The following is a 12,734-nucleotide window of genomic DNA, read 5'->3' as shown; positions in this document are numbered from 1 at the left end:
ACACTGCTTTCCAGAGCAGCTGCACCAGTTTGCATTCCCACCAACAGTGCAAGAGGGTTCCTGTTTCTCCACATCCTCTCCAGCATCTATAGTCTCCTGATTTCTTCATTTTGGCCACTCTGACTGGCGTGAGGTGGTATCTGAGTGTGGTTTTGATTTGTATTTCCCTGATAAGGAGCGACGTTGAACATCTTTTCATGTGCCTGTTGGCCATCCGGATGTCTTCTTTAGAGAAGTGTCTATTCATGTTTTCTGCCCATTTCTTCACTGGGTTATTTGTTTTTCGGGTGTGGAGTTTGATGAGCTCTTTATAGATTTTGGATACTAGCCCTTTGTCCGATGTGTCATTTGCAAATATCTTTTCCCATTCCGTTGGTTGCCTTTTAGTTTTGTTGGTTGTTTCCTTTGCTGTGCAGAAGCTTTTTATCTTCATAAGGTCCCAGTAATTCACTTTTGCTTTTAATTCCCTTGCCTTTGGGGATGTGCCGAGTAAGAGATTGCTACGGCTGAGGTCAGAGAGGTCTTTTCCTGCTTTCTCCTCTAAGGTTTTGATGGTTTCCTGTCTCACATTCAGGTCCTTTATCCATTTTGAGTTTATTTTTGTGAATGGTGTGAGAAAGTGGTCTAGTTTCAACCTTCTGCATGTTGCTGTCCAGTTCTCCCAGCACCATTTGTTAAAGAGACTGTCTTTTTTCCATTGGATGTTCTTTCCTGCTTTGTCAAAGATGAGTTGGCCATACGTTTGTGGGTCTAGTTCTGGGGTTTCTATTCTATTCCATTGGTCTATGTGTCTGTTTTTATGCCAATACCATGCTGTCTTGATGATGACAGCTTTGTAGTAGAGGCTAAAGTCTGGGATTGTGATGCCTCCTGCTTTGGTCTTCTTCTTCAAAATTACTTTGGCTATTCGGGGCCTTTTGTGGTTCCATATGAATTTTAGGATTGCTTGTTCTAGTTTCGAGAAGAATGCTGGTGCAATTTTGATTGGGATTGCATTGAATGTGTAGATAGCTTTGGGTAGTATTGGCATTTTGACAATATTTATTCTTCCAATCCATGAGCAGGGAATGTCTTTCCATTTCTTTATATCTTCTTCAATTACCTGCATAAGCTTTCTATAGTTTTCAGCATACAGATCTTTTACATCTTTGGTTAGATTTATTCCTAGGTATTTTATGCTTCTTGGTGCAATTGTGAATGGGATCAGTTTCTTCACTTGTCTTTCTGTTGCTTCATTGTTAGTGTATAAGAATGCAACTGATTTCTGCACATTGATTTTGTATCCTGCAACTTTGCTGAATTCATGTATCAGTTCTAGCAGACTTTTGGTGGAGTCTATCGGATTTTCCATGTATAATATCATGTCATCTGCAAAAAGCGAAAGCTTGACTTCATCTTTGCCAATTTTGATGCCTTTGATTTCCTTTTGTTGTCTGATTGCTGATGCTAGAACTTCCAGCACTATGTTAAACAACAGCGGTGACAGTGGGCATCCCTGTCGTGTTCCTGATCTCAGAGAAAAAGCTCTCAGTTTCTCCCCGTTGAGGATGATGTTAGCTGTGGGCTTTTCATAAATGGCCTTTATGATCTTTAAGTATGTTCCTTCTATCCCGACTTTCTCAAGGGTTTTTATTAAGAAAGGGTGCTGGATTTTGTCAAAGGCCTTTTCTGCATCGATTGACAGGATCATATGGTTCTTCTCTTTTTTTTTGTTAATGTGATGTATCACGTTGATTGATTTGCGAATGTTGAACCAGCCCTGCATCCCAGGAATGAATCCCACTTGATCATGGTGAATAATTCTTTTTATATGCTGTTGAATTCGATTTGCTAGTATCTTATTAAGAATTTTTGCATCCATATTCATCAGGGATATTGGCCTGTAGTTCTCTTTTTTTACTGGGTCTCTGTCTGGTTTAGGAATCAAAGTAATACTGGCTTCATAGAATGAGTCTGGAAGTTTTCCTTCCCTTTCTATTTCTTGGAATAGCTTGAGAAGGATAGGTATTATCTCTGCTTTAAATGTCTGGTAGAACTCCCCTGGGAAGCCATCTGGTCCTGGACTCTTATTTGTTGGGAGATTTTTGATAACCGATTCAATTTCTTCGCTGGTTATGGGTCTGTTCAAGCTTTCTATTTCCTCCTGATTGAGTTTTGGAAGAGTGTGGGTGTTTAGAAATTTGTCCATTTCTTCCAGGTTGTCCAATTTGCTGGCATATAATTTTTCATAGTATTCCCTGATAATTGTTTGTATCTCTGAGGGATTGGTTGTAATCATTCCATTTTCATTCATGATTTTATCTATTTGGGTCATCTCCCTTTTCTTTTTGAGAAGCCTGGCTAGAGGTTTGTCAATTTTGTTTATTTTTTCAAAAAACCAACTCTTGGTTTCGTTGATCTGCTCTACAGTTTTTTTAGATTCTATATTGTTTATTTCTGCTCTGATCTTTATTATTTCTCTTCTTCTGCTGGGTTTAGGCTGCCTAAGAAAAGATTTTTTGAAAATCAAAAACCCAAGCGTTTTTCACTATGAAATTTCAAAGTAAATATTAAGAGAAACTTCTAAAGGCTTCCAGAGAGAAAATTAGGTTGCATACACAGAATAGTCAGTTGCATACACAGAATGGTACTGGATTTAGTAATACTCCCAAAAACTAGAAAACAATAGGGGCAATGCCTTCAAAATTCTAAACAAGTATTATTTTTAATCTGGAATTCTATACTCCTCTAAGCTGTTTCCAGGCATGCAAAGACAGGAAATTTACTTTCTGTGCTCCCTTCATCACAAAGCTGGTAAGATAGTAAAGTATTAAAACAGAGCAGTGGGGTGCCTGGGTGGCTCAGTCAGTTAAGCATCTGACTCTTCATTTCAGCTCAGGTCATGATCTCACAGTTCATGATCTCAAGTCCCAAATCAGGCTCTGCACTGACAGCAGGGAGCTTGCTTGGGATTCTCTCTCCCTCTCTCTCTGACCCTCCCCCACTTGCATACACTCTCTTTCAGTCAAAATAAATAAGTAAACTTAAAAACAAAAACAAAAACAAAAAAAAACAAAACAAAACAGGGGGCACCTTGGTGGCTCAGGTGGTTGAGCATCTAACTCTTGATCTCAGCTCAGGTCATGAACTCATGGTTGATGAGTTCCAGCCCCACATGGGGCTCTGCATTGGCAGTGCGGAACCTGCTTGGGATTTTGTCTCTCCCTCTCTCTGCCCTTCCCTTTCTCATACTCTCTCATTCTCTCTCTCAAAATAAATAAATAAACTTAAAAAAAAAAAGCATGAAACCAGGGAAAATCAAAACATGGTATCCAGGAAATAAAGGATTGACCCACACAGAAGAGAAACAAAGAAATTCCCTGGATGAAGATATAGGAAAGCCAAGACAGCTTTGCAGCAGGTCTCCTGCCACCAGATCAGCTAGACATCACATGAGGTCAATAGGCTACCTACTGTGTTTGACCAACTTGAGAGGTTTACACTTCTAAAAGAGGGAATGAAAAGAAAACCAACAACAAAAAACCCAAGGCAATTGTAAATTCCAGGAAAAACAAAAATGTGTGTAAGAGGCAAATTTAGTCTTAATATTCATGTGGCTTAATTGTAAACCAAATTTACATAGTCATAACTATATAAAAATAAATACTTATTTATCCTAAAATGCACAAAACAAACAAACAAACGAAACCAAAAACCCAATAACTATGATCTACTATTGGAAAAGGTGATGAATGCTGCATGTGGAGTATTTAAAGAATGAAATCCTAATCTTCTATCACAGAAAGTGTACTAAGTAAACTAAAGATTTTATTGATTTTTTTTACCAAAATTTGTGATAAAATTATTTTATTTTATTTTTTTAATGTTTATTTATTCTTAAAAGAGAGAGACAGAGAGAGATCATGAATGGGGGAGGGGCAGAGCAGGACACAGAATCTGAAGTAGGCTTCCGGCTCTAAGCTGTCAGCATAGAGCCTGACATGGGGCTCACAAGCTGAGAGATCATGACCTCAGCCAAAGTCAGATGTTTAACCAACTGAGCCACCCAGGCACCCCTGTGATAAAATTTTAAAGTGACATTTATTCAAAGCAGTAAGGCAAAATTTTATTTTGTTTCTGATGAGCTATGGGTCTAGTTTTGTTTTTTTAAAGAATGTTTAAAGAATGCAGCAATTATAAGAACATGGATGGGCCTATAAGGTATAACGTTAAGCAAGATAAACCAGTAAGAGAAAGGCAAATATCATATGATTTCACTAATATGTGGAATTTAAGAAACAAAACAAAGAAAAAAAGAGAAAAACAAAAACTAGACTCTTTTTTGTTTGTTTGTTTGTTTGTTTGTTATTTATATTGGGGGGAGGGGGTAGGCAGAGACAGAGGGAGAGAGCCCAAGGAGGCTCCACAGCATCAGTGCAGAGCCCAACATAGGGCTCAACCCACGTTTGTGAGATCATGACCTAAGCTGCAATCAAGAGTCAGACACTTAACCAACTGAGCCACCCAGGCACCCCAAAACCAGACTCTTAAATACAGAGAACTGGTAGTTGTTAGAGGAGCAGTAGGTGAAGAGATGGGTGAAATAGATAAAGGGGATTAAGAGTACACTTATTGTGATGAGCACTGAAAAATGTATAGAATTGTTGAATCTGAGATTTTGTGTCTCCCTCTCTCTCTGCCCCTCCCCTGCTCATCTTCTGTCTCTCTATCTCTAAATAAATAAATAAATAAATAAATAAATAAATAAATAAACTTTAGGGGTGCCTGGGTCGCTCAGTCGGTTAAGCATCCGACTTAGTCTCAGGTCATGACCTCACAGTACGTGGGTTCGAGCCCTGAGTCAGGATCTGTGCTGACAGCTCAGAGCCTGGAGCCTGCTTTGGATTCTGTGTCTCCCTCTCACTCTGCCCCTCCCCACTGCTTGCGCTCTCTCTCTCTCTCTCTCTCTCTCTCTCTCTCTCTCTCTCAAAACTAAATTGCTATTAAACAATTGTTAATTGTTAATTTAAAAATAAATTTAAAAGTGTATATATATTGTCCATTCCTCTCTCATATAATATGAAAATAGTGTAATCTTTGAAGCATCTTATGTCAGTTTTACCAGAGATGCTGATTTAAAATGCAGATTCAGGGGCGCCTGGGTGGCTCAGTTGGTTGAGCGTCCGACTTCAGCTCAGGTCATGATCTCGTGGTCTGTGAGTTAGAGCCCCGCGTTGGGCTCTGGGCTGATGGCTCAGAGCCTGGAGCCTACTTCCGATTCTGTGTCTCCCTCTCTCTCTCTGCCCCTCCCCCGTTCATGCTCTGTCTCTCTCTGTCTCAAAAATAAATAAATGTTAAAAAAAATAAATAAATAAATAAATAAAAAAAATAAAATGCAGATTCATTACCCTGCCCAAGATGTACTGAACCAGTATGTCTCTGAGATCCGGCAGTGACATTTAACTGCATGACCCAGTGATTTTTAGGTATCCTAATGGAATCTATTAGGAAAACACATCTTGAATTATCCTAAGGCATTTTCAATTACAATAATTTATTTTTTATTAAATTTATCCTCTCAGGATAGGAAGTTAATTTTCTCTCACAGCTCTGAGATATAGTGTTGATTCTATCAGTCTTTAACCACAAGATCTCATTCTGTTGTTTCATCATTATAGTCTTAATTTATTTGTCATATTGCTCTGATTTCTCTATCCTTACTCATCAGATAATGGTCTGGTATTTTATACATATATTAATTCCATTGCATTCTCAGGAAGTTCAGTAGAAGAATACCTCACAAGTATTGTTCAAAAGGGGTGCCTGGGTGGCTCAGTCAGTTAAGCATCTGACTCTTAATTTCGCCTCAGGTCATGATCTCACAGTTCATCAGATGGAGCCCCATGTCAGACTCTGAGCTGACAGTGTGGAGCCTGCTTGGGATTCTCTCTCTCTCTCTCTCTCTCTCTCTCTCCCTATTCTACCTGCCTTCTCCCTCAGAATAAATAAATAAACTTAAAAAATGTGCCTTTCAAAAGAACCAAATAAGTATTGGTCAAAATATGACAGTGGAGTATAAAATAAAATCTGAGGAAAAAATATACTTTAAAAAGCTGTGAAGACTGACCCAAAAAAGGAAACAACAAACAGTAAAAAGTGAAGAGCTATGTGTTGTCCAATTCAAGAAATTAAAAACAAAATAGAATAAATCCAAAGAAAATGGAAGCACATAATAGAATTCCAGGCTGACATTTATTTTCCCTCAAGACTTTAGATATAATTCCAATGTGTTTTTATATCTATTGTTGCTGATTAGAAGCTTGATGTCAGTCTGATTTTCTTTTCTTTTTTTCTTTCTTTAGTAGATACTCTATTGATATTTTCTTGCACACTAATATGTGTGATAGGAGAGGATGAATTTGGGGTATTTTAAGGAGGTAAGGGGGCAGGACTTGAACACTCCTTGATAAGGAGGATGGAAGAAAAGAGAAAAACCAAAGATGATTCATTCCATTGGGAACAACAAAAATACAAGCAGATACGGGGCAAAGATGAGATGGGTTAGGTCATTCCAAGAGAAGATTCTTGTGTCTGGAAGCCTCTCTGGGTTTGAAACTCTGGAAGGGGTTTCCATTTATAGATTGAAGCTACAGATACAGGAGTTAGCATATAAAAACGTGATAGATGTTGGAGCACCCCACGAATGACATGTTGAGGATGTGGAGTGCAAGAGGGTACAGAGTGAGAAGAAAACCCAGGACAGGATCCTGAGGAATACTAATGCTTTAGGAAAGAGCAGTGAAAGAGAAGCCTGAGAAGTGTGTTGAAATGGGGGAGCCAGAAAGATGGGGGTGGAAATAGTGGAGAGTGCCATCAGAGAAACCAGCAGAAACAAGTTCAAGGAAGGGATGTTTAACCAGGTCAAGTGCAGCCAAGAGGGCAAGCAAGAGAAGGGATCAATTTTGTAAGGAGGATGTCACTGGCCACCTCGGCCAGAGAGACATCTTCAGAAATGCAGAGCCGAGGAAGGTGAGGAAGGAAAGCAGGGAGAGAAGACTCTGGAACAGCTGAAGTGTGGCAAAGAAAGAGACGGGGTGGTGGCTAAAAGAGGAAGAGGCATTTTATTTTGGTTTAAAAACATTTGAGTTTTTCTGATAACAAAACTAGTTACATATTCTTGTCATAAAACCTGTGGAAAGCAAAACAAAGTGTAAAGAATAGAGAATTCTATAAACTCAGCTGACAGGGGTAGGTGACAACTATCCATCCCTAGGTGATGGTCCTTTCACCCACGTATGTTTAAATAAAAATTGGCTACTTTGAAGGATGCTTGTTTCATTTCATACATCATGAGCATTTTCCATTTCAATAAATAACCCATGGTTTTTATGATGAAGGAAATGATGTTCATTGTAAGATAAAATGTCAAACAGTATGGTCTCAGATAAGGTTATCGGTGGTGTGGGCTTGATGTGTGTCCACTGAGAGGAAAGCAGGGGCAGAGCAGGTGTTGAGGACAAAAGAGACTCTGCAGTGAGGTGGTGGCTGATGCCAGGAGGTGGAGGAGGAGGCTGGAGGGAAGGGACTCAGAAGCAAAAAGGTGGTATCTTCTGCTGAGTGATGGGGGCGTACACCAAAGTATGACATGATTGCTGCAGGGAAATGGTGACAGGGCTGACCACGAGGGCTGCTGAGAAGGGGAAAGAGCTGTTTCCTGGTGACACACCTTCCGGGGAGAGCGACCTGGGTTTTGATCCTGGTTCTGTCCCTTCATCAGCTAAATCCTTGGCCAAATTACCTAATCTTTCCTAACCTCAGAAGTTGAGATAAAAAGGTTGAAAAACAGATGGTTCGAGGATCAGTTCAGGCTTGGGGTTCAGCTCAGCTTGGGTGGAGTGAAAAGGAACTTGGGAGATGAAGTTACTGCCAAGACAGTGGTTTAAATGATAGATTATGAGATCTTTCCTCTTGACAGATGGGAGCAAAGCAAGGAAGAAGCTAACAGTAAAAGAAAAGAAAAGAAAATTCTTTTCTTTTCTTTTCCTTTTTTCTTTTCTTTTCCTTTCTTTTCCTTTCCTTTCCTTTCCTTTCCTTTCCTTTCCTTTCCTTTCCTTTCCTTTCTTTTGAGAAAGGGCATGAACAGGGGAGAGAGACAGGAGGAGAGAAAGAGAGAGAGAGAATGTCTTAAGCAGCCTCCACATTCAGAATGGAGCACAACACAGGGTTTGATCCCATGACCCTGGGATCATGACCTGAGCCAAAATCAAGAGTCAGACACTCAATCAACTGAGCCACTCAGGTGCCCCAAGGAAGTTATTTTCAATCTAGTGAAGTTATTTTTACATGTTTTACTGCACTGCAAATTTCTATCCCCCAGAAATAAATACTATGACATTTTCACTTATGTTTTGCCAGTGCTTATAGAAAGAAGGAAATGATTGATACAATGAAACATGTAAGAGTATGGACCCTACAAGGGCACTTGTCTGGCTCAGTCAGTAGAGCACGCGGCTCCTGATCTAGAGGTCATGAGTTTCAGCCACACACTGGGCCTAGAGCCTACCTTAAAAAAAAAAAAAAAAAAAAGCAGGGACTCTACAACCAAATTTCCTGGGGTCTGTCCTCTGTTCCATCACTTCTGAGCTGTATAACAGTGATTCTCAAAATTTTTGGTCTCAGGATCTCTTTCCACTCTTAAAAATGGAAGATTCTCAAAAGGCTTCTGTGTATGTAGATTATACAGAGAGATATTTATTATATTAGGAACTAAAAAACTGAGAAAGATTTTAAATATTAATTTATTTAAAATCACAACAAAAATGTTAATATTCCTTAGTTTTTATGAAAAAATAACTGTATTTTCCAAAACAAACATTTAACGAGATGGGTATGCTATTTTACATTTTTGCAAATCTCTTTAATGTCTCGTTAATGGAAGAAGACAACTGGGTTCTCAACTTGTTGCAATATGTTGTTTTGGTTGAAGGATATAAAGAAAATCTGATCTCACAAATATGTTGTTGGAAAAACGGAAACATCTTTCCCTTTCTTCCTGCCTTCCTTCCTTCCTTCCTTCCTTCCTCTTTCTTTCTTTCTCTCTTTCTTTCTTTCTTTCTTTCTTCCTTTCTTTCTCTTTTGTTTTAGTTTTTAATTCCAGTTAGTTCATATATAGTGTTGTATTAGTTGCACGTGTAGACTATAGTGATTCAAAGTAGGCATATTTCAATAGCTTTTTCAGATAGCAGTGGGTATTTTTTTATAGTATACCAAAACTTGACAAATAGTAGTTTCTTAAACGTTAGTTGCAACATAGAATCTGAAACCATATCAATGAACTTCTTGTAACCTGTTACATTTGAATCCATTTCTTTTCTTGTATTTGGAACAGATCATTTGGAGGCTATTGGTTCGATGTGTAATGCAGATCTTCCAAATGCTGGCACATTACCATATACAATCTGATACAGATGAAAAAGATAATATCATCCATCTCATTTATCCAAAGGATACAAAAATGCTGATTCAAAAGGGCACATGCACCCCAATGTTTACAGCACTATCGACAATAGCCAAATTATGGAAAGAGCCCAAATGTCCATCCATTGATGAATGGATTAAGAAGATGTGGTTTATGTATGCAATGGAATTCTACTCAGTGATGAAAAAGAATGAAATCTTGCCATTTGCAATGACGTGGATGGAACTAGAGGGCATTATGCTAAGTGAAATTTGTCAGTCAGTGAAAGGCAGATATGATACAATTTCACTCATGTGGAATTTGAGAAATTCAACAGATGAACATAGAGGAAGGGAAGGAAAAATCAAAACAGAGAGGAGGCAAACGAGACTCTTAAATACAGAGAACAGAAGGTTGCTGGATGTGGCTGCGGGGTTGGTGGGGGGTTAAGTGGGTGACGGGCGTTAAGGAGGGCACTTTTAGGGATGAGCACAGGGTATCATATTTAAGAGATGAATCACTGGGTTCTACTCCTGAAGCCAAGACTACACTGTGTGTTAACTAACTTGAATATAAACTTTAAAAATATCATTATCCATCTCAAAACTTCTGAGAAACTTGTGGCACTTGGAAGAGCATGCGGCTCTTGATCTTGGAGTTGTAAGTTCGAGCCCCACGTTGGGTGTAGAGATTACTTAAAAATAAAATATTGGGGCGCCTGGGTTGCTCAGTCAGTTAAGCATCCGACTCTGGATTTTGGCTCAGGTCATGATCTCACGGTTAGCGGGTTCGAGCCCCGCATTGGGCTCCACACTGACAGTGCAGAGCCTGCTTGGGGTATTTTCTCTCTCTCTCAAAATAAATGAACTTAAAAAAAGAAGAAAATATGAAAGATGTGCACTCAAGGGTTCAGATGTAATAAAATTAATATGTTTTACTGCTTCATCAGGAACAGTATTTTTGTCTGTTTTTTAAATTATTTTTTTAATGTTTATTTATTTTTGAGAGAGGGAGAGAGACAGAGTGTGAGCAAGGGAGGAGCAGAGAGAGAGGAAGACACAGAATCCAAAGCAGGCTTCAGGCTCTGCGCTGTCAGCACACAGCCCGAGGTGGGGCTCGAACCCACAAAGCGTGAGATCATGCCCTGAGCCGAAGTCAGATGCCCAACCGACTGAGCCACTCAGGCACCCCTTGTCTGTTTTTTTAAGCCATGAGGATGTGGGGGTGAAGAATACTATGACTAGCGGTATAATTTGGTGCTGGTGTCTTGGATTTGTACTAAGGCACCAGCAGTTTCCCCTCACTGCCTTTGCATTGATGCAAATCCCAGCACAGCGGAGAGTCAAATGACACCTTCGTGTCATTATGAAAATAGTTTTGACCTCACAACCCCCTTGAAAGTGTCTGGGGGATGCCCAGGGGTTTGTGGATCCCACTGTGAGAATCATCGTTTGCAGAGGAAGTTACCTGGCTTCACAGGGTTTCAATTTCCTCATTTATCAAACAGGATTAATAATGCTACACCTACCTCATAGGATTGTCATGAAAACTAAATCATTTAAAACACGTAAAACATTTAAAAATAGTGTCTGGCACATTATGTTATGCAAGCATTTACTAATATTATAGTCATATATCCAATGTCATCAAATGGTCTTCCAAAATAAGTTTATTGATAACTTTGGTCCATACTAATGTAACATAATTGTTGGATATCAGGTTGTTTCCAATTTTTCAATACCTTTATGAATAAATCTTTGGTACTTCTCTGATGACTTAAATTCCTACAGCAGAACTGCCCAAGGAGTATACCCATTTCTTCACAGTACTATTGAAAAGTGTACAGAGACTATCAAAGTGGGACAGCTAAAAAAAAATAGGGGCCTATGGGCCCAGTGAATATTTGACTTCAACAGGGAGCATTACTTAAGGTGGACATGATCTAGGGTGTAGCCGTGAGTGTGTGAGTGGCTCAGTTGGTCAAGTGTGTGACTCTTGATTTTGGCTCAGGTCATGATCTCGGGGTCGTGAGACTGAGCCCCATGTCAGGATCCTCGCTTGGCTTGGAGCCTGCTTAAGATTCTCTCTCTCTTTCTCTCCCTCTCCTACTCATGCTCTCTTTCCCTCTTAAAAACAAAAGAAAGAAAAAGAAAAGAAAGTTCCAGAAGTGTCACAGTATAAAACTATTAAAAAAATTTTTTTTAATATTTATTTTTGAGAGAGAGAGAGAGAGAGAGAGAGAGACAGTGAGCGGGGGAGGGTCAGAGTGACAGGGAGACACAGAATCCGAAGCACGCTCCAGGCTCTGGGCTGTCAGCCCAGAGCCCAATGCAGAGCTGGAACTCACAAACTATAAGATCATGACCTGAGCTGAAGTCAGCTGCCCAACTGAGCCACCCAAGGGCCCCAAAACTATTTTTTTCATAAAACTCAAAAACAAGCAGTACTGAAAAAACTATGAAAAGGAAAAATGATAAAATGTAAAATTCTGGATAATAGTTATCTCTGGGGAGGCTGTAGAGGTGGGTTCCAGAAGATACACAGAGGAATGTGGCATTAGTAATATTCTAGCTCTTAAGTTGAATGCAGATATGTTCATTTTGTTGTTATGCTTCATGATTTATATGTAGGTTATTTTATAGGTCAAATATCAATTACCTCTTTAAATATAATAAGAGGATTACATGATTTAGAAACTGAAGTAGAGCTGACAGTTACATTAGTTTCAGGTGTACAACATGGTGATTTGCCAGGTCTATATGCTATACTCACAAGCGTAGCTGCTGTCACCATACAACACTAATACAAAACCATTGACTATATTCCGTTTGCTGTCCCTTTCTTCTGTGTGCTGTGACTTAATCATTCCATAACTGTTAGACTGCACCTCCCAGTTCCCTTCACCTGCTCTGCCCATCCTGCAACCTCCACCCCTCTGGCAAACCACCAGTGTTTTCTGTATTTACAGGTCTGTTTCTGCTTTTTTTGGTGTTTGTTCCTTTAAAAAAAAAATTTAAGGTTTTTATTTATTTTTGAGATGGAGAGAGACAGAGCATGAGCAGGGGAGGGGCAGAGAGAGAGGGAGACACAGAATCTGAAGCAGGCTCCAGGCTCTGAGCTGGCAGCACAGAGCCTGATGCGGGGCTTGAACTCAAGGACTGTGAGATCATGACCTGAGCCAAAGTCAGACACTTAACCAACTGAGCCACCCAGGTGCCTGTTTGTTCTTTTTTTAGATCCACATCTAAGTGAAATCATATTTGTCTTGCTCTGTCTTACTTAGCATTATACCTTCTAG

Source organism: Panthera leo, chromosome C1 (assembly GCF_018350215.1).
Source record: "Panthera leo isolate Ple1 chromosome C1, P.leo_Ple1_pat1.1, whole genome shotgun sequence".
Taxonomy (NCBI): Eukaryota; Metazoa; Chordata; class Mammalia; order Carnivora; family Felidae; genus Panthera; species Panthera leo.
Note: the sequence above shows the minus strand (reverse complement) of the source record.